This window comes from Colias croceus, chromosome 1, assembly GCF_905220415.1.
Source record: "Colias croceus chromosome 1, ilColCroc2.1".
NCBI classification, from domain to species: Eukaryota; Metazoa; Arthropoda; class Insecta; order Lepidoptera; family Pieridae; genus Colias; species Colias croceus.
In genome coordinates, this window is record NC_059537.1 from 5,735,457 (window position 1) to 5,758,562 (window position 23,106).

At 32.3% G+C, this 23,106-nt stretch overlaps 1 protein-coding gene and 1 long non-coding RNA gene across 2 annotated transcripts in view; one reads left to right on the plus strand and one right to left on the minus strand.

Moving 5' to 3' along the window:
- Window positions 1–3,634: 3,634 nt before the first annotated feature.
- Window positions 3,635–23,106, plus strand: part of LOC123706379 (solute carrier organic anion transporter family member 5A1) — a 45,562-nt gene continuing 26,090 nt past the window's right edge. Inside the window, exons 1-2 of the mRNA XM_045655634.1 lie at window positions 3,635–3,886; window positions 18,378–18,417. The gene's annotated coding sequence lies outside the window, so the exon portion shown is untranslated. The remainder of the gene's footprint in view (window positions 3,887–18,377; window positions 18,418–23,106) is intronic.
- LOC123706392 lies at window positions 6,176–7,874 on the minus strand. Its single transcript, XR_006753395.1, has 3 exons — window positions 7,748–7,874; window positions 7,451–7,615; window positions 6,176–6,760 (listed from the first exon to the last, which is right to left on the minus strand). It is a non-coding gene; the product is annotated as an uncharacterized LOC123706392 (long non-coding RNA).

The window sequence follows — 23,106 nt, forward strand, 5'->3', positions numbered from 1 at the left end:
AAGAGGTAGAAAATGAAATTTGCTGCAGACCTCGAAATAATCCTCAGATTTGTACGGGACATGTAATCGGTAACATAGGAATTTCAAAAACTTCATCTGTATTCGTTCTATTCTAGTTATATATTTATCGTATCTCGGATTCCATATTGGCGACGCATATTCTAAGATGTACGTAAGCACAAAATAGAATTTTAAACGTTTTCGCCTTTTTGAAATCAGACGAAATTCTCATTATAAAGCCTAAAGCTTTAGATGCTTTAGCTAGAATACAATCAATATGTTTATCAAACATGAGTTTTGGGTCATGTATTACTCCTAAATCTCTTATGTCAGGGCTAGTTCCAAGATCTTGATTTTTTATTCGATAGTTGAAATGCAGTGTTTGTTTTTTACGACTAAATGAGACAACTGTGCATTTACTAGGATTGAGATCTAATTTATTTTGAGAACAATAGAAGTCTAGATTATTAAGGTCCTCTTGAAGCATAGCAGCATCAGCAGAAGAATCAATAATCCTAAATATCTTCATGTCATCAGCAAAGCAAAGAAGATTTGAGTATGTGAGGCAACTTGGGATATCGTTTATGAATACGCAAAACAGAAGAGGACCTAAAAGGGAGCCCTGAGGTACTCCACTTGGTATTACAACCCAACTTGATATGTAGTTACTTATTACAACTGCTTGAGATCTATTGTTGATATACGAAGAAAACCATCTTAGTAAGTTACCTCTAATGCCCATAATGTATAACTTATGCAAGAGAATCTTGTGATCTATGCGGTCAAAACATTTACTGTAATCCGTGTAGATCTAGACACGCGGCAGCGTGTCAAGCCGAGTTCAAGCGAAGAGAACTGGCGAGCAGCAGCCGTGTGTATATTTACACGAACCATTTCGAGCCACTTTTCACCCCCTTATAACTCGAAAACTATTTAAGTTAAATAAACCAAATTTGGTACATATCAAGAGGACCTCAAGATAAACAGGAACCTTAAATTTCATAAATACAGATTAAACAGTTGCGTAGATATTAATATCCAAAAATCGCAATTTTTAAGACTGACTGACTTATAGACATATACAAAACCTAAACCACTTCCAGATGACCTAGAAAGTTCAAATTTTGTAATCAACTAGGTAATAGTGAGTGTACAAAGGAAAAAATCAGAAAATACTGAATTTATTTGTATTTATTTTTTTATTCAATGACATTAATTTTGTTTGTATGGAAAAATGGAAAAGTTTAAAAAAATAGAAAATAGTATATTCACCTTACTAGTCTTAAAAAATAGATCAAAACTAATCAGTGGCCGAAAAAAATTTTGAAATCCATCAATAAATGACTGAGATATAGATTATTGAAGTTTACATATTTTAGGACGAAACATATTCTGTAGATTCGAAGCGCCTCTGACATCACACTCACTCGCGCTAGTATCGCTAGGGCGGATTACTTCGATTGCATGATTTTTTTATTCAAGACTGTTATTAAACGTAAAATAAAAGAAAATTGTAATAAAAATATTGCTCATACAGTTAAAAATAATATATAATTTTACATATTCACATTTATTTATTCTTTATTTATGAGTGTTTAGTTTAGTTTTAATTTCAGTGTAAATAAATAAATAAAAACTTTATTTTGCTTTAAACATGGTATTCAATGGTGATACAATTATATTAATAAAGCACAAACATGTTCAGCCAATACAAGCATGCAAAAATAATTACCATAAATGGTGTAATGGAAGAAGGCTTCGTCGAAGGTCGAAATGATTTAATTTGCGTAATATTAATATAAGTGAAACATCTTTAGGCGCGTTTAGAGTAAAATTTCAAGATCGCGTCATGGCAATACCGTAACGTCATGGAGTAAGGCGACGATTCTTCTACAACGATCTTTGCATCTTGGTGTGTCTTTGCATCTTGTCTAGTGTGTGTACAAATTCACGCTGGATGTTTAGAAAATCAATCAATCTTTTAAACAGAAAACGAGTTTAAAAAATTGCAGATAATGACGGGGCAATGTGCGCTGACATTCATAACATATAAGAAAATATAGAAAATAATACTAAACAAACCATACAGAGAAACCGCAAGAAAAAATAAAAAAATCCTAGTTATATAAAAAGTATTATACTTATTCATAAAGTAAATCAAATATGCAGAGTAATTTTCTGTACAAAAAGTAATGATATCCCACCAAAAACATAAATGTAAAATTTGGAGCCGAGTTCAATCGTTGACTTAATTTGCCAAAAAAAGAAATGAGATCTAAATGTGTGCCAAGTTCTGCAGACAGTCCAGAAATTTATTTACAAAGATGTATTAAGTTCTTAGGTTGACTGAAAACTCAATTGTTTTATTTTCCCTTAGTGAACAATGTTTATTCCAAAATATAACCCCATAATTTGATGAGGCTAGTTTTTAGAACCTCACAAATTTTAAACAGTATGTAAAACTAGCCTCATCAAATTATGGGGTTCAAAAGGTCATTAGTTGTTTGCTTTGTGAAAATAATTATATTGTTCAAATTAAAAAAGTTATATTTTCGCGTTCGCAAGCGCGTTCGCAAGCGCGTTCGCAAGCGCGTTCGCAAGCGCGTTCGCAAGCGCGTTCGCAAGCGCGTTCGCAAGCGCGTTCGCAAGCGCGGTCGCCTCTTGGGCCCATGGCTAGCTACGCCCATGACTACTATATTATATAGGTAGTCAACGCGTTCAGAACAAGAGCATTGCATCTCACTTTGATCCTTACATAATATTATATTATCAGTAATTTTGTTACGTAGTTTAGAGCAATGTTATTATTATTCCTTGAATACGCACAATGAAGTTATGTTTCAACACCAATAGTGCTTGAAATACTAAACAAAATTAAGTAATTTTGCATGCAAAATTTTGCATGCGAACTCTCAAGTCTCTGTAAAAATGTACCATTCGTTCTGCAAGGACAATTTTTTGTCTTACAAATAGAAATAACACCAACACCACTAAAATGTCGAACACACCATATTCGATAGGCCATTAGATTGATAACGCAAATTGCGTGTTTATTTTGAAATAGGGTTATTCCACATGTATTAAATTTACATTTATAAAAGGTAAAAATATGTCGTTATCTGATTCTAACACATTTTCGTATTAAATATTATCAATTTAATCATATTTAATTTGTGAGCAGCATAGATTTAATTATTTTTAGGACTGGCATAATTATTGTTATGTACATGATTTGAGTGCAGGATATTCTCAAAATATTCAATAGTCAACTCACTCCCCTAAAAACGTTTATCTAAGTTGAAGAAAAAATAAAAAATAAATGTAGGTAATTTCCATGCTCAGTTTCCATGATCCATCCTCCATCAGTAAATAACATCAATGGTTGCCTTTAATTCTATTAACTGCCATCTATGGATTAAGTTTAAAATCATGAATGTTCTATTAAGCAACAACTACAGAGATTCATGGAAGTAAATAATAGATGGCAGTATTCTATTACTTGAAATGATTTTGTTAATACCAGATGTCGCTAGTATCTATTTAACAGCTGAGATTGTTTTGCTTTCTATTGAAACTAACTTCACACCGTTCATCTGGAAACCAGAGACAACAGAATACCTACATAGAAAAATATCCAGTGAGAATTTCGTTCGACGTGTGTTGTGTAGTGCGACTTCATTAAAATTTAAAAATTTACTGTCAAATACCAAAATATCTTTGCTACATGTGAATCCCAAATATCTCAATTCTCAAGATTATCTCATAAGTGCAGTTAAAATAATTTGCTTACGTATTACTAAGTCAGTGTGTTGAAAACCAGTGTTTAGTGAGATCCTTTCACAAAAGAATTGTTTTACCTGTGCGCATATTGAAGATAAAGCAGTCAGTAAGTAAATAAAATATTTGTCTCCACTTATTTTATTACATTTTAGTAAAATATTAAACATATAGACCAGTTTCAATTAGCCAATCCGTATTTGTAAGGATAATAACAGCCATGTACTGATGTCCTAATTATCTAGGTACCAAGTTATTGCAAAAATTATGATTTCCAATGTACCTACCTAATGTATGTGGAAATTTACCGATCTTAAAATGAATCTTTAATTGCTTTATTGCTTTAATCAGGTTTTTATTTACTTTCTAAACCAAAAATGTCAGTGCTTGGCCTTGTCCATTTCGCGTGTAAGCAATATTGTTCTTTCATCAATACCGGAAAATGATTGCATTGTTTGTTTCTATTTTATATAGGTACCTACCTAGTTAGGATGCTCGTAAGATTATTTGAGTAATAATAGTATAACCTGCAATGAATATTGACAAATCATATATTGTATTTATTGAAACTTATTGCTAAATGAATACAATTGATTTTAGTAATTATGGTTTTGGTTTTACTACAATGAGCACCACTTGTATATATATATAATATGTATTTCTACATAAATAAGCATAAAAGTAACTATCTTAATTGAAAACAATAATTAATTTTATGAATGCTGTGGTATACCTATTGGAATTAAGTTCTTCAATATTAAAACACAATTTATTTTCATTTCTTACTTATCAGTTTTGCCGTTTGCGTCAATTGAATGTTGATTTTAATAGTTTTTGTACATCATTATCAATTTTAAATGTGCCATATTACAGTACGCGTCACATAAAAAGAATGCTGGATGAAAGTGATGGGGTGTGTTTGCACATGGATCGAGTTTTGCACGTAAGCTATGTGCCGATTATTTTATTTTTGAACTAGGCTCGCGAATCGTGGCTTCGCAACTACCTAGGTATTTGTTATTCTTATACCACCTCATAACACCAAATAGAGTGATAAATCGCCAATGCGCAGCTTAACCGTCAGCGTTCTTTTTACTTTACACGACCTGTACCATGTAATTAAACTGCCTTGTTGTAAAAACAACAAAAGTCACAAAAAAGCAGATGCTTTTGGAAACTCACTGCGCACAAAGACATATTCTAATTGAACATTATGAGGCTTTCTAAATCTATGATTATTTGTATTAATTAAATAATATATGGAATAATCTTATGACTATACCTCTTAGTTATTATTGCATTATATTAAATCATTGTGTATGATCAAACATTCTTGACCTACTTAATAGATTCTAACACAATTATTACTGAACTAGGTAATACAATCATTCATTCAATTTGTGTATAATTAAAACTGTTTAGTATATTTGATTTATGTATCACACTATTGATTGGGAACTTGAAACATGAAAGAATGGTGAAAACATAACATATTTGGTTTGCCTATTTTTAAAATGCATACAGAGATTGAAAAGTTGTTTGTTAAATAGAATTGGTCTACTGAGCGAATTATGGTCACAGCTATTGACAAATTGATTGAGATTAGTCATCTACGCAGAAGATATAATTATAGTGCACAAGCTAGAAAACTGCCATGTTAATGAGATCTAGTAGTTAGTAGGTATATCTAAACACCTGTTTCGGGTTCTACCTGTGCACACATTCTCTGTGAAATTATGCAGAGATAAATTGGCATTAAAATAGTTTTTGAATTGCTCTTATAATCGAGACAATACGGAATTAAATTGAGTCAAAACTCAAATCATATTTTAATCTTTTCAGACACCAAGGGTGATCAATAAAATATGATCTACCTTAATAATCTTTTAAATGTGTTTAATGTACAAAAATATATTTAATATTATAATGATAACTATTAATTTGTTTATTTAAGTTTGAAGCACTGATAGCAAAGTCAATGACAAATAACCACAATCATGAGTTTGATAATAAATACTAGTTATTATTATTCAAAATTTAAAATATTATGTACATAATACATATTATATTTTTGCATACATACAGTGTGATAATGGGTTACATTATGATAATACATTTATCAAACATACAGTATTATAATGAGACAAACTAATAGAATTATATATCAACAGAACTAGTTAACAGATTAATATTTTAAATATGAATTATTTTTTTATAAGAATATAAGTACAATAACTGCTATTTAACTCAATTAAATCAAAGTAAATAATAAATAAATAAAAAATTCAGGACAATTTACACACACGGCACAATATGATCCCATACTAAGCTTTCGCTTGTGTTATGGAAACCACAATGGCTGATAAACATACATATATATATATATATTATTTTTTTTTAATAAATAGTTAGGTACTTACATAGATAATAATTATAATTTACACCCGGACACAGAGTAAACATCTATGTTCATCACACAAATATTTGCCCCAGGTGGGAATTGAACACACAACCTCTGGCTAAGTCATAATGTTACTTGGCAAAAAAACAAAATGTAACTTTTTAATGGTAAACTTTTTTTTAATTCTTTCAATTGTTTTTGAGGTAAAATGTGATGACCTATTTTAGCGCTACCACTATAATAACAAATACTTAGAATTAAAAAAAATAAATATTAAGGGGGGTCCCCATACACCCCCAACAATTTTACTCTCATGGATTTACATATACATATAACAACTAACAGTAAAAATTAGTATAACTACAACAAACATGATTGTCTATTATAGATGAGATTATAGATGTACGGAACCCTTTGTTCGGGAGTCTGACTCGCACTTGGCCGGTTTTTTCTATATTTTTTAAATAAATTATTTCCATTTAATTCATAACTTGACTCAAATTTTGATAAAGATGGATAAATGGGACATAATTTTGAGACTTCACGCCAGCTGCTTTTCCTGTGTTGGCTCCTAGGGTTGACCTGGAATAAAAAAAAAATAAAATGATAGGTATCCCACATTACTTAGTAAAAATATAGCTTTACCATGGAACATAAATCCCATCAGTTTTTGACTTTAATCGTAACAAACAAATCTTTCATTGTTATATATTGCTCATCTGAACTTAAATAGTTAAATTTATACAGTGAGCTATTTTCATAAGTTTATGTAGAAAAATTAGCATAAAATACACAATATTGTGAAACACGCGACCGTATAGACTGCACTAATATATCGCATAAGTAAAGCAACAGTCAAGTATATATCAAGAGGATTGAACCGGAGCCGGAGCGGAGGCTTGCCTTGACGCAAGAGTTGTTGCGCAAGCGAATTGCTGTGTAACGTCGGCCGACCGTGCGCTAGAGACCGGCGAAATCCACTTTCCGCGCAGTTCCGACATTTAACTAGTCTAATCATCTTATTGGCATATTATGTATTCAATAAATGATAGCGTTGAAATAAAACGCCTGACACTAATCTGCGAATAAATTGGGAAACTGGTTTTGTAGCTTTGTACTTATGTGGACAACGAATACTTAAGCAATCGTCGCATTAATGTTAAACGACGAATTTGAGCCAGAATATTAAAGAAGATGAATAATAATAATCAGGAAGAACTTTGTTGCATATACTGTGAATAAAATGCCACACATCTAAGTAATAACACTTACATAATACAGTTGTAGATAAATTGCAATTCTGTAAATTATCACACGTTTGGTCTTATTACTAATCAAAACAAAATGAAACATTGCATGTGACTCCGTTTACCAACGCGTGTGGGCTTCGTCAGAGCTGGAAGTTTTGGTGGTTGAAGATAATTTGACAGTCACCGACTGAAAGAAAAATCCGGAATCTATTCAGTACTTTGTGTTTATGTAAAGTTATTGTTTATATAATTTGTAAAATACGAGCATCTTGATTGACGTTTGGACTTTGAAGATTTAATTTTAAAACAAATTACCTACCTACCGTATGGTATGATCGACGTTGACAAAATGTAAAAAATTTAGAGACAAATATTAAAATTAAGCATGATTTTAACAATTTTAAAGACAAAGTGCGACCCTCAAACGCCCTGAATTAATTTCAGTCTCTTTGATGAATTACCTATAATTAATAATTTTGAATATTTGCAGACTGTCGAATATTTTGACGCACCCACAATTTAAACGGAAATCACATCCTAATCTGACAACAACAAGAAATTAAAAACGTGACACAGGTTCTACAAATATTTAATTGAATTTATTATTGTGATGATGTTATTAGCAATCGGTCACCGCGGCCCACGACCATTTGCAAAGGTAGAACCTCTACAAATGCTTTGCCCGCTTTAAAGGGACTAATTTACCGTTAAGTAAGGATTAATGATGAATAAAGGATTGAATTCCGATACACTGGGAATGGGGAGGAAAAGAAATCGGGCCTCCGAGTCCCCTTCTCCTCGCACGAAACACAGTGCACATCTTGTTATTGCGTGGGTGTGCCGTGTGATACCTCTTACCTACCATCCACGATACGAGTTGGCCTTATTCTTGTCGAAGTGTACTTGACTCCCACATTAAAACTGAACAATACTTACCCTGTGCTTTTTAAATCTAATAAAATGCATTGAATGTCAATATACATAAAGGGTTTATCTCATCCATCTTTAAATAAAGTCTATGAAAAAAATATAGCTTTTTCCAAAGATTTAAAAATTCATATTCTTATAACTCTCCTCTAATTTATTCGGCAAATGAGGTCAAAGAGGCTCCACTATCCTAACCTGTCCTCAATAAGGTACATACGGCCCTGTAAGTATACTGTAACATACTTATAGTATCGCCTCGATCTGCTTTATAAGGAAGCCGCTATTTAATGTTAAATTACACATTAAACTTCTTTAATGTCAAGTTATGAAATTACATTTAATGGCCCTTGTCCGTTAGTGCTAAACATTTATCTTAAGTGCTTATAAAACGCAATAGGTATGTTCCTTTTGAAGAATATAAGACATTAAAAACTTTGAGACTAAACGGTTGAGTCGATAAAATCATTATCTTCAAAATAATAATGGTAAGGTTCTAAATACAAGAATGTAAAAGCATAAAACTCAAACTCAAACTCAAACATTTATTTATTCAATTAGACTACTATTTAGTAGCACTTTCGAATCGTCATTACATAAGTATTTTTAACATTTACCACCGATTCGGAAAGCAGTATCTATGGAGAAGAATCGGCAAGAAACTCCATAGTTGCTCTTTTAAAATTATGTCAATATTACATAATATGTAACTTATATCCAACTTATACATAATATATCATAATATGCCAAAGAACTGTCCTGTGGTTTTTACGCGACAACCCTCCATGGGTCTTTATCGTCCATATATTCCTGAATACTGTAGTACGCTCTCTGAACTAGTACATTTTTTATATAAGTTTTAAATTTAGAATTACTAAACTCTTTAATATTGAGAGGAATTCTATTGTATAAGCGTATACCTTGACCCATAAATGAATTTTTAACTTTAGCTAATCGGAAAAATGGCATTTCAATTCTATTCCTGTTCCTTGTGCCATAATCGTGTCTATCTCCTACTCTTGTGTGTAAGTCGGCGTTTTTGTGAACATGCAAAATATTATTAAATATATACTGTGATGGTACAGTAAGGATACCAGTATTCTTAAAATGATCTCTTAGTGAGTCCCGAGCACGTAAATTATATATAGAGCGAATGGCTCTTTTCTGTAAGATAAATATAGTTTCTATATCTGCAGCCTTGCCCCACAGTAGAATTCCATAGGACATAATGCTATGAAAGTAGCTGAAATAAACCAATCTAGCCGTATCTTCATCGGTGAGATGCCTTATTTTTCGGACTGCATATGCAGCTGAACTGAGCTTACCTGCAGCGGTGTTGACATGGGCTCCCCACTGTAGTTTCTCATCCAATGTTAACCCTAGAAATACAGTAGACTCAGTAGGATGCAATACCTCCCCGTTCAAGGTAATATCTCTGTTCAACTTTTTTACATTAGGAAGTAAAAATTCAACACAAGTGGTTTTTTTGGCATTTAATAATAAATTATTGGCAGTAAACCATTCAGATATGTGTAAAAGAGCACTGTTCACTTCGTCAACATTTGGGTCATGCCTATCCACATTAAAAATTAATGAGGTATCATCTGCAAACAGAACTATTTCACACCTATCCTGCAAATAATAGGGAAGATCATTGATATATACCAAGAACAAGAAGGGACCTAAAATGGACCCCTGTGGAACACCAATGTTAATTGACGCACCGCTAGAACGTTCTCCATTAACAACTACAGTCTGTATCCTATCATGCAGGTATGACGCTATGAGGTTCTGTGCTTTTCCTGTAATTCCATAGTGATTAAGTTTACGTAACAAAGTACAATGTTCAACGCAGTCAAATGCCTTGGAGAGGTCACAAAATATCCCCAGAGCATTTTTTGAGTTTTCCCATGCTTTATAAATATGTGTTAGAAGTGCAACTCCAGCATCTGTGGTTGAGCGCCCCTTTGTGAAACCAAACTGTTTGGTGTGCAGTAAATCATTAGATGCAAAATGACTACTCAATTGGTTTAATATCAACCTCTCGAATACCTTACTTAATGTTGGTAAAATAGAGATAGGTCTATAATTGTTACAGTCTTCTTGATCGCCCTTCTTAAATAGAGGTATAACTTTACTAAGCTTTAGTAAATTAGGAAATGTACCATAGTCACAACACTTATTAAATATGGAAGCTAAATTTTTCGCAATATTTTCTATTATATTATTAACTAAATTTACGGACATTCCCCAAAGATCACAAGTATTTTTTAGATTAAGCGTCTTAAAGGCAGTAACAATATCACTAGCAGTTACGTGTCGTAATTCAAATAATGTACTGCACCCCGCAACATGGTCCCTCAAAAAGGTTTCTGCAAGTGCTGAAGACGAATTTAAACTATTAGTAATAGTAGCAGGGACACTACTGAAGAATTCTTCAAAAGCAAGCGCAACATCAGCACTTTTGTCAATAACCCTGTCATTATATACAAGTTTTATGGTATTACTTGATTTGCTTTTACCCATTTCACCATTAATAATAGACCAGACTGTTTTAACTTTATTATCAGAGTCGCGTATTTTTTCTTTGATATACAAACGCTTTGCAGTAAAACAAACTTTTTTAAAAATTTTTGAGTAATTTCTAACATAATTATGAAAAGATGGGTCTTTATTATATTGCTTCATACCATATAACTCATAAAGAACGATCCTACACCTATGTATGCTAGGTGTCGCCCATTTACTAAATGGTAAATCCTTGGTAATATTTAAAGATTTAACTTTAAATATTTTTTCAAAATCATTGTGAACTAAATTGAAAAGATTTTTAAACATTTCACAAGGATTATTATTACAGGATTGATCATTCAGTACGGGCAGGTTTTTATTAATATTATCTCTAAATTTATTAATGCCTTTTTTACTTATAGGCCTAACATTAATCCTTTTAAATGTAGGTATGCAATCCCATTCAAAAACTACTTTCTGGCCATAGTGATCCGAAGTCAATGTATTGAGAATATTTTTCTCTAAACAGATGCAGTCACAGTATATATTATCAATACAGGTTGCAGAAGTAGGTGTAATTCGTGTGGGTTCGTTAAAAAGTTTATATAGATTAAATGACTGAAATAAATTAACAATTCGTGTAGCCGTTTGTGTTTGTAAAAGTAAATCAATATTAAAATCACCACATACTATAACTTTTTTTTTACTCCTGCTTAGACGCTTTAATATTTCTTCCATGACTTTCTCAAACATATTATAGTCACTGGAAGGGGGTCTATAAACGCAAACAATAATATATCGCTCCAGCTCCACACAGGACAGTTCAATGGTCCGTTCTACAGAAAGACCAACAATGTCAGTTCGTTCTTTACATTTTACACTATCATGTACAAAAATAACAGAACCTCCGTGAATAGCCTGCGTCCTAAGGTATATACTTTTTAATTTGTAATTTTCAATATTTACTAACGACTGACATTGTTTAAGCCAATGTTCTGTTACACAAAATATTTTAATATTGTTATCATTCAGAAACAATTCTATTTCTAACAATTTGCTAGCCAAGCCTTGAATATTTTGATGCACAATGGAAAAAGACTGCTTAGCTGTTGTCTTATATACTAGTTTAAATCTAGCTTAGGGCTAGATTGTCTGTCAACACTTAACCTAGGTTGATGTATAATATAATTACTACTACATAAAATTATAGTAGATTGATGGTCTGATACCGAACATGTACCAGACTGGTTAATATTATATGCTATTAACATAGCAAGTTCACGCTTATATCTAGATGGCAGATACACTGTATTCCTTGTCAGAGTAAAAGATTTAATACATAAGTTAATGTCAAAGTAAATAAATGCATCACAATGATGATTTGTTAGGTTATACAATTTTAAATTCATATTATGAATTAATCTATTTTGTTCCTGTGTTAAACCAGGTAGGTATGGCAATGTACACAACATAAATTTACATTTAGTCTTACTACTAATATCTAACATTTTTTTAAATCCTACATCAATATCCTTATTATTTATATTTAAACTGTCCCCATATAATATAATTACAATATTATTCTTATTAAAGCTGAAATGATCCAGTGATTTGATTATATATTTAAATGAACTGTTAGGCGTACAAACATTAGTAACTTTAAGCCCTAAATTGTTAAGCATAGCGCCAAATCCCTGACCAATATTATCCGACAACACAATAATTTCCTGCTTTGAAAGGTATTTAGTATTACTGGTTTGAATTGTGGTAGTGGGTTTAACACTATGTATGTCTGTGTAGTCAGACTTATGGGGCGACGGTTGCTCATTGTTACTGTTTGAACACTGACATACATATTTATTGGTCAGCGACTCAAAACGATCCATATTGTCATTGCTCAACTTAATAAGATAATCTGCCTCTTGTATATGCTCGTTAATTTGCATAATTTTTAAAAGTTTTTTTTTTTTACTGCACGCTCGCCCTAGTAATATATTATTATGGTCGCAGTTTACCCTCTAAATTGTCCCTGTGACTAGATGCTGCCGGCTGCGCAGTACCGAACCTAACTATACGACATGTTATTTATCCCAAATTTAAAGTAAATATATTTTTCACTTATTTAAAATATGTAGTATGCAGGGTCCACATTATACCAACTGCCTATTTATTTGAGTAGATTAATACGTAAGAATAACGTGGTCAGATTTTTGCTCACATACTAATTATTCTCTTTTCTATTCTATGATTATGGTACTTAATACTTATATATGCTAAACATATCTGCAATAGTTAATATGTTATCTGAGCAAACATAGCTAAACTATTTTGACATAGGAAGGAACGAAATCTTCACCTTTTTACAAAATGATACTGCCTTTTATATGACCTTACAAGGTCGTCGTCCACACTGCCATTGTGGACTCTGTGGGTTTCGCAATAAATACTGCAGGCATGTCTCAACTCAATGCGTACATTAGTTTTATCATTGTAACCCCAAACAACACTGTGACTTTTATGCGACACATTTTATTCTAGGAGGTAGCAACGTTGACAAGTGAGCATTTTAGTATAGTTGGTTCTTTGATATGCTGTTCCTCTTGCTATTTCGGTTACAGTCCGGGCTGTCTGGCTGGCCGCAGTGGTTGCGTTTAATAGTGCGCATCTTATCTGCACAGGAAAATATCCTTAATTTAAAGTCATTTTTTAACGCGTAATTTTTAATCTTTTGCCTTTAGATAGATCCATTAGACATACATTTTTTATTGCAAGACGTTTTTTTCGTTGTTAAATAGGTGCCAGACGCAATTTTTATTTCAATATAATTAAAATATCATCGAAATAAGTGAAATTCCATCAACATGAGTCCCAGTGAAGGATAAGTAATCACTGTGTTACTTATACTATATATAATATTCATTTTACTATTTACAGTTTTTTTGCAACAATCTACCATATCGCCTCCTTTTTCCCAACGAACCTCAAATAGGACGTTAATGTAAACTTGATAAAAACCAAATTTCATCAAGAAATCAAAGACTTTTAACGGATTTTAAACGCGATTTATTCATTGTATTATTTTCCCAAGTCTTTAATTTCAAAATGTATAATACTCGCGTAAAATCAAACACTAGAAAATACAAATATCATCAAATTCATATTTATACCCAAAAGTGTAATAAATATGAAACCATCTATTAAAAATATTAGTTTACTAATTATTCAATATAAGTATTAAAAAAGGATAATATAATATAAATAATAAAGTTATTACTTACCTTTTAAGCGGACTCATGTTGATGTAATTTCACTTAACTATTTCGATGACATTTTAGTTATATTGAAATAAAAATTGCGTATGGCACCTATTTTACAACGAAAAAAACGTCTTGCAATAAAAAAATTATGTCTGATGGATCTATCTAAAGGCAAAAGATTAAAAATTACGCGTTAAAAAATGACTTTAAATTAAGGATATTTTCCTGTGCAGATAAGATGCGCACTATTAAACGCAACCACTGCGGCCAGCCAGACAGCCCGGACTCTAACCGAAATAGCAAGAGAAACAGTATATCAAAAACCCAACTATACTAAAATGACTTTTTTTTAAACGTTGCTAGCTCCCGTACTATTTAGTTCACGTCAAAACACATAAAAATTTCAGGCATTTGCAAAATGGCCGTACCGAGCAGAGATAAAAATTATACTAGTATATCAAATCTTACTTCGCCCTTGTCCTATATGAGGGGTATTATCGATTTCCGTAATATATAACCGGTCCATTAAATGTTTTAATAATGATAAAAATATAGTTTCAAATAAAATACAGCAGTATCTATTTTTATTTTTTGGGCCCAGGCTAATTTAATTTCGGCCAAGGCGAATCCTTTCTTATGGAGAAGCAGACTTAAAACAATAGCATATTATTACGTTTATTGGCTTCCTGTGAATATATATGAATAATATGACACACGTATTGTACCTATCATCAAATAAAATAATTTTCCTCTTTGCCAAATATTTTCAAGTTTACTAATCCTAAGAGCGTGTGCATATTTATAGAAAACTAGAGGTCCGCCCCGGCTTCGCCCGTGGTACATATTTCGCAATAAAAGGTAGCCTATGTCCTTTCACGGGTATCAAAATATCTCCATACCAAATTTCATGCAAATTGGTTCAGTAGTTTAGGCGTGATTGAGTAACAGACAGACAGACAGACAGAGTTACTTTCGCATTTATAATATTAGTATGGATTTACATTGCTTATTATGATAACAGAACCTCTCATACGAATTAATATTTGATAGAAGATCCTGTTGTTAGCTTCATTAGAATAATTCTTGCCATGGTATTCATGATGCATTTTCTTTAGTAAAGAAGGAACGTGTTGAATTGTAGACCTTATTTCTTCTCTATAAGATTTAATTTACAAACGACCGTTGTCACTACTAACCATGCAACAGTGCCGTTTTTGTATTAAATGTCATCCAAGAATAATTGCTGCCTGACTAATTGCTATCTCAGAATCGTGCTAGTACAACAGCAGAATTACAAGTCTGGTTCCAACCGACCTGGCCACCGTGGCTAGGATTAACATTGGAGGGACTATATATAAACATCATCAGAATAGGTGTAGAAACCTACGTAAAAATTTAAACATGTTTTATATTATATGGCATAAGCAGAACTTTTAATGTATTGAGTATTAATGCTTCTATCAATTCAAGGTATTAATTATAAGTTGGTATATTTTGTTATAACAAGTAAAAGCGTCCTAATTTCCCTCGTAATGGTACAAAGGGCAATGTTGCATTATTGTTGTTTTAACAGTTAGCAATGGAGGTCAATTGGAGCTCCGCTATCGGTTGAGCGTGCAAGCCGATGACCTCATATCGTTGTTAGGCGCAGATGTTTGGCTGAATTCGCCCTACGATTTATGAAAACTATCCCTACCTTTATAATGAAACAGATACTGAACAATGTTTAGATGTTGCGGACAAATAGATAAACAACGCACGTTGTTTTAGAAAATTGATAAATTTTAAATACTTGCTGCCTATAGTAAAAGTTTTATATGATTCTACACATTTTTTTCAGTTGTCCTTGTGTCATTGCGTCAGGTTTTAATATCAAAAGTTTTTGTGGCGTCAGTAATAATTAAAACAAAATTAAATAGTAATTGTTGAAATGTTTCATGAAATGACATTGAATCGTTTATAATTCTTAAAAAATGATTTGTTATTTTGTCCCTAAATATAAATAATAATAGTATATAAATTAAATATAATTATTATTATAAAAAAACGTATTAACCGAGAGACAACAGAAACACAATATTATCTCGGAAATTTCCACTGTCTAAGTATCACCGTATCACGCTTCATGAGATACAGCCTGGACAAAAATCTTTCGTTTAAGGGGATGAATCCCTTTGATTTTTAATATATTGTGAAATTTTATTTTTGCAGTAGTCAGGGTCATACAACAAACAATATTACTTCAACTTATATGAACATTTCGCTTTACCGACGTCAGCAAACCGTTGTTGTTTTGGCATCGACTAGTCAATATAAATCTAAAATTTAACAGCGCTTTTTACATAACCTTTCCCGGGAACTGCATTAAATCCATTCCCACCCACGCTCGTATAACCATTTTAAATGTGGGTTGGCGAATATGGTTTTACTATCGAGATCACTACCGCATTACATTAGAAGTGGTACCTATCATTATATTTTGTTACAATACATTCGCAACAATCCAAACTGTACTGTTCATGTGAGTGTGGTTTGCTGTTTGTTGAGCGACGATGACCCGTTGTACGGTCGCTCACCCCTTCAACCTGTCTCAATCTAGCATTATCTTATGAGCCATTACTATTTTTATGAGTCCTCTACAGTTAAATTTTAAGTTAGCGCCAAAGGAGACAAGTCACAATCCTATTTTTATTGACAAGTACACAAATGTGGATCAAATTTTAAATGCTGAAAAGTGACCTCTACATTATTATTATTTTCAAGGCTGTTAAAACATTCTCTCACGCTCAACAAAAAACAGTCTCTCAAACATTCTCTCTCTCTGCACGTTTGAATTATTTAGCATTCCCTGACATTGTTATGTTACGAATAACTTATTGTTAGAGAAGGGAGTTGCAAGTGGATATTGCCTGCATTATAAAATGAATGTAGGTACATTAGTTATTTGATCGAAAAACATACAATGAAAAATGCAACCCGAGCTCGGGCTAGTCACAGGGAATTCCGAATGGGAGAAAGCTATCTAGATGCTAGCTATAACTGTTATGACTCAACGTGCTTAACGAGTTTTATATGTATTCAGATCACATTGCAAAATTAGTTTTAATCAACCCCATTCATTATGCGAGTTAATAATTTAAAAATCGTATTTCAAAATATACCTAAAACTACTGGTAAGATAAGATTAAATTAGTGAATTTACACTGACACTTGTTTTGTAAAAAGAAATGTGACTCTTATGTACAAGTAATATGTAGGTAACTACTTGTTTTGTGTATTTAATTGTAAAGTTACGTTACGTTCCACCACTGCCAACTAATTGATATTGTTATCAACACTGTCAGCTTTAAAAATACAGACGAACACATGGGTTCCAAACTTCCAATGGATTAGATATAATATTTTTTATAAATATGCACATAGGTATTAAAAGTTTGATAATTATAATATGGCAAATATTTATCATATACGTGCGTCACGATTTATTTGCCAACCCAAAACTATTAACACAAAACTGAAAACTTTATCCACAAAAGTCTGTCAATCGCCATCATTTTAACTAAATAGTTATAATTCTTGTACATATTCCTTTTTGTCCCTAATGATCGTTATCTCCTGTACTGTAAACAGCCATTAACGTTGCTAGATTAACCAAACTAGCAAGTACCTACAATGAGAGATCATTTTGCTTGCGTTGTTTCCGTTTGATTACGAGCCAAGGTAAAAAGATGAAAAAGGGCCATGTGACATTACGCCATACTGTTACTGAGCACATGTCACAACCCACGGCCATCGTACTTGCACTAATACCTTTCTTAACGTGTACATGCATAGGTTCTACAAACGCGAAGCCCTACACGTTCTAACCGAAGCCTTAATACATAGGTTTAGCCGTATCAAGGCCTATAAGAACGATTTTTGCTTTACTTACAAGGTGGATTAGATAGTTAAAAAGAAAAAGATTTTCTTGTTTAAAACTGAACACATATAGGTCAATATATTGTATAAAAGTAAAGGAACCTCTAATAAAGTGAGATAATATGTATAGAGTCATTTCTACAACTTTAAGTATTTTACCTGACCTAAAATATATACGTTTTTGTATCACTTAATTTTGATAAACAAAGTTGGACAATACTTAAAAATATAGTTTATTTGTTATAAAAATATATTTATACAGATGAACAATGCTCATACATAGTACCTAACTAGTAGTTAGTAGTATTTGTAATAAATATATTTTCTCTTTTGTTTTAGATTCCGGAATGCTAACAGTCGATCACGCAACACACTGAAGGTAAACCCATTATAATCACTCATGATTTACTTTGATCAAATTATCTTTCTCTTATTGACTGTCTGTAAACTGTTTACATGTTTTGTTTTCGTTCATACATAAATGTATCTTAACGTCAGTGCAATGAACTGGTTGCGTGTACAAGTTAAACTATGGTGACTCTTGATGTTCAGTTTTAATAAATTAAAATTTTTATTGTGTTCTGTTATCATATTATCACATATTAGGCCACGATAAAAAGTTTTGAGGTGCCGCAGTCGGCACTCGGCACGAACAATCACATTTGGGGTAACATCAGTATCGCCATTTCTTTACTCAATTAATCTTTTTCCAAGAAGTTTTGACGGCTTGTGATTCTCTCTACCTGTTTATCAGCGTAGGATCGTTTTTAAAAACCGTTGCTTTTTATACTTATTCTTTATACAGGATATCATGTGTTTCTTATATTCATACTTCCTTATTCTAATTGTATGTTTTCTGGGACTAATAAATAACAAGAATACTTCGATAATTGTTAAAGAGACTAAAGTCAAAAGCAAATACGAAAATTAAAAACTTACTTGTAATACACACACAGGTATATTATAGAATATAGTGCATAGGTATATTCAGTAGGTACATTTCGGATTTTGGTCAGTTCATATGACTTGACCTTTCTCAGAAAAAATATTTTCGAGCACACTGTTGAATAAAACAACAGGTACCTAGTTACTAACAACCTTTTGTGCAAATTAATTATTTATTATTTTTTAATATATTATAGCTATTACTTTTTTTTGAGCAGGTTTACACGGCGTTTTATCCATGCATTGGTCCAATGCAACCGTATTACCCTCTGTGGGTCCTCCGCTAATTAAGATTAAAATGCCGTTAAACCGTATTCCACTAGTATTAAATAGAAAACTTAATTTTATTTTTGAAACGTATTGGTTTTGTTGTCCCAAAGTTAAAAGTTAGTACGTATCGCAATTTTTCTAATGCATTCCAACCGTTGTGTCGCCTGCAATGAGCTGCATCAGAACTTCTATTATGAAATCGTCATTTTCAATTGTGATGCTTGATCTCAATTTAACTCGTGGTTTATTTTTAAAATCCAATCTCTATAAATAATGTTCTAAATATGTCAGTAGTAGACCACGGGAAAAGGCACTTTTATTTCAACCTACACTGAATGGAAAACGCCATTAATACACACGTTTAGATTTTAGAATGACTTCTTTATTATCCTACTAATATTATAAATGCGAAAGTTTGTATGGATGTATGGATATTTGTTACTCTTTCACGTAAAAACTACTGAATGGATTTGAATGAAATTTAGCACACATATAGAGGGTAACTTGGATTAACACATAGGATAGGTTTCATCCCGGAAATCCCACGGGAACGGGAACTATGCGGGTTTTTCTTTGAAAACGCGGGCGAAGCCGCGGGCGGAAAGCTAGTGTATATAGTATATGTGGCCCCGAATAACTTTTGTTGCACACAATATAGGAACGATGGCGATTTTTTAAACTTTATTTGTTATGGTAAAGCCCAGCTCTACACATTTGAAATTTCAAATTTGACCCCGATATAATATGTAGGTATGTCCATTAAACGGATGGAAAAAATTGTATGACATGTACGAAGATTATGATGATGAATTGACGATATTATACAAAAACTATTTTTTGTGACATATCGTGTACATTGTAAATTATAAAATTACGTTGTGTATAATAAATAATATCTATAGCATTAGGACGATTCTTTAATGTTTCAAAGAATTTATTGATGAGTCATTTTATCATAATACTAGCTGTGCCGCGCGGTTTCACCCGCGTGAAAGAATTTTTAAAATCGGTCCAGTAGTTTATGAGCCCATTCATTGCAATGAAACAAACAAACAAAGATTTCCTCTTTATAATATTAGTGTAGATTATTGTCGCGCAATATCTACAATAGCATAAGTAATATGTAAGAAATACATTTTTACTACCTTTCTAGTGCTTCTGAATTTCTGGTGTATTTTTATTATTTAGAAACTGCAAAAATAAGAGTTGTTCAATCCATTTGTAATCTCAACTCCTCTCATTAGAGCCTACGCTAATGACGCATTGCGCTTGTTCTATATTTAAAACAATATATTTTTAGACACAGTTTTTGGCATTTTCAATGAAAGGCAACAATGAATAGGTAGGAAATAATAAAAAAGTTTATGCATCCTGAAATGGGAAAAATAGAGCGCTTGTGACAAGTTATCATTGTGGTTTACTTCTATAACACTGCAGTCTACAATTGAACAATTTCTATGGGACGAAATATTGTACAGAATTTTTACAATTACCTGCAGCGACAAGTTCCAGCTCAATTTCAATCGGAAGAAATAATAAGTATTAGATTATTGTTCATACCTTATTAATTATGATAACTGTGCGAATCCAGCCGCCCGTAAATTGTCTCTCAAGTTTATAACAATTAACAGCATGTAATATTATGAATACAAAAAGTTGAGCAAATGAACAGCCTGTCTGCTTCGAATTTTTTAAACCAAAAAAGTAACATGCCGGATGATCGTCGGATGAATCAGCAGAGGAACCGGTCTCGCGTCGGACGGTTCGTGTCGTTCATTGCCACTGCAGCACGGAACGTTGTTGTGTTGTGTGTTGAAGATTTGCTTGTAAACAATACAAGTGCGTATTGTGTAAATGAAGCTTTTTGAGATGCGCATATATAACACACATAAGTAGAACGTTGTATGACGTGGTGAGATTTCTTTGCCTAAAGATGGTGTGTTTACTCAGATACTGGCGATGGCGGTGTCTCGATGTTGATTGGAAATGAAATGTTGGTACAATTGGACATTTCACGATTATTGATTGGGAGAGGGTATGCAAACAGATAGACTGCTCATAATAATTTATACAATTTTTAAACCCTGAAGCAAAAGGGAGTGTTATGAATTTATCGTGTGTGTGTGCCTGTGGCATTGTATCTCCATAATATAGGATTAAAAAGATTTGTTAATTGAGGTAGTTTAATTACCTCAATTAACTACCATAGTTATAGGCTATTTTGAGAGAGATTGACATCCAATAACTAAATATTGTTGATATATTTATTTTAGGAGCATATTCTTTCACTCTTCTCCAAAACTTATGTTTTAAAGATGACCTAATGCTGTTGAGATGAGCTATTTGTAGAAAGAAGTATTTATTGGGTCAATTAACAGATAAAACGTCCTTATATTGAACACTAAAGTTTCGATAGAAAACCTTGAGTGAACTAGAAAGTTCGACCCATCATAATATCGACCGTTACGCATAGAAAAGCTGAATCAACCTTGAAAAGACACAATTACAATTAATGTACATAGTTGAATACCACCTCATTTACAAATGAAAAGTATTCATAAATACTTTGTATTTTATGTCGTGTCTTATAAAATTTCAGTCCTATATTCCTATACGAAGTCAATCAGACATGGCCCAAAGTTATATTATTGCGTTCAAAACTTGTTCACACAATCTTAACGGATATCTGAAACAAGTCAATATAACTGCGTTAAAAAACAACCGACTTCAAACTTGCACTTGCAACATTTACAAATACAGACAAAAATGCTCATAAAATAAAAACTACTGGGCCTATCCGAATAAAATTTTTATGGGACCAATTCGACACCATCCTGCATCGAACAAAAAAAGAATCACGTAAATCGGTTCAGAAACCTCGGAGTAATCGGTGTACATACATAAAAAAAAACAACATACCGGCCGAATTGATAACCTCCTCCTTTTTTTGAAGTCGGTTAATAATACAGAGATGTAAACATTATCAAAGATTCGAACATAAAAAATTATTCAAAAAAATTATAATACTAATACCCTTGAACTAAACGAACGGATACCTCAAACCAGCATATTTCGCCCTCCAACTTTTGGCATCTGATCCACTCCGCAATTTGTTATATAACATTGCAGGTAAAACGGGAGTAACGTGTAGATACATCTAATGTTCATGTATTTTTATTTCCTGAGCAACTAAAATATTGATGTTAACAATTAGCGTAAATAGATGCTCACAACGTTTTAGCGTAAAATGTTGTCATTGAAGCTTCCTTTCATCTGTAAATTCATTCATAGATAATAAATTCAAACTATATCACTTCTTTGAAAACTTCCATCACCTACCTGTAAAATACAAAAAAGAAGGTGTTTTAAAATTCTTATGTCCCTCGATGACTAGTACACAATATTCACTGTGCCGCTTTCATTCATGCTAAGGTAACCATTACGTTATGCTACGTAGAGCTATTTAACTTTAATGACTCTACCTGCATCAGCGGCTTTGAGTTTAGATAGGTGCCTGATAAAATAATTATAACAAAATGCTTTGACGATCACTTCTATTAAAGTATAATATGATATACCCCTAATTTTCCATCTAGTGTTTTTTTATGTATCTCGTGTTATTAAAGGGGAAAAACTACCCATATTATTAACAAATTTGCCATAATAATACGGCTACGTGGTTAAGTACGAATAAAAACATGACAATACAACACATACATATATGTATGAAATTAAGTTTTTTGGATGACCGATAACGGTAAAAATGACTAATTTCCTTCTTAAAACGTATGTATTCAACGCGAGCAGGTTATTAGTTTCGTAATTTTTTCATCCTAATTACTGTTATAAGCCC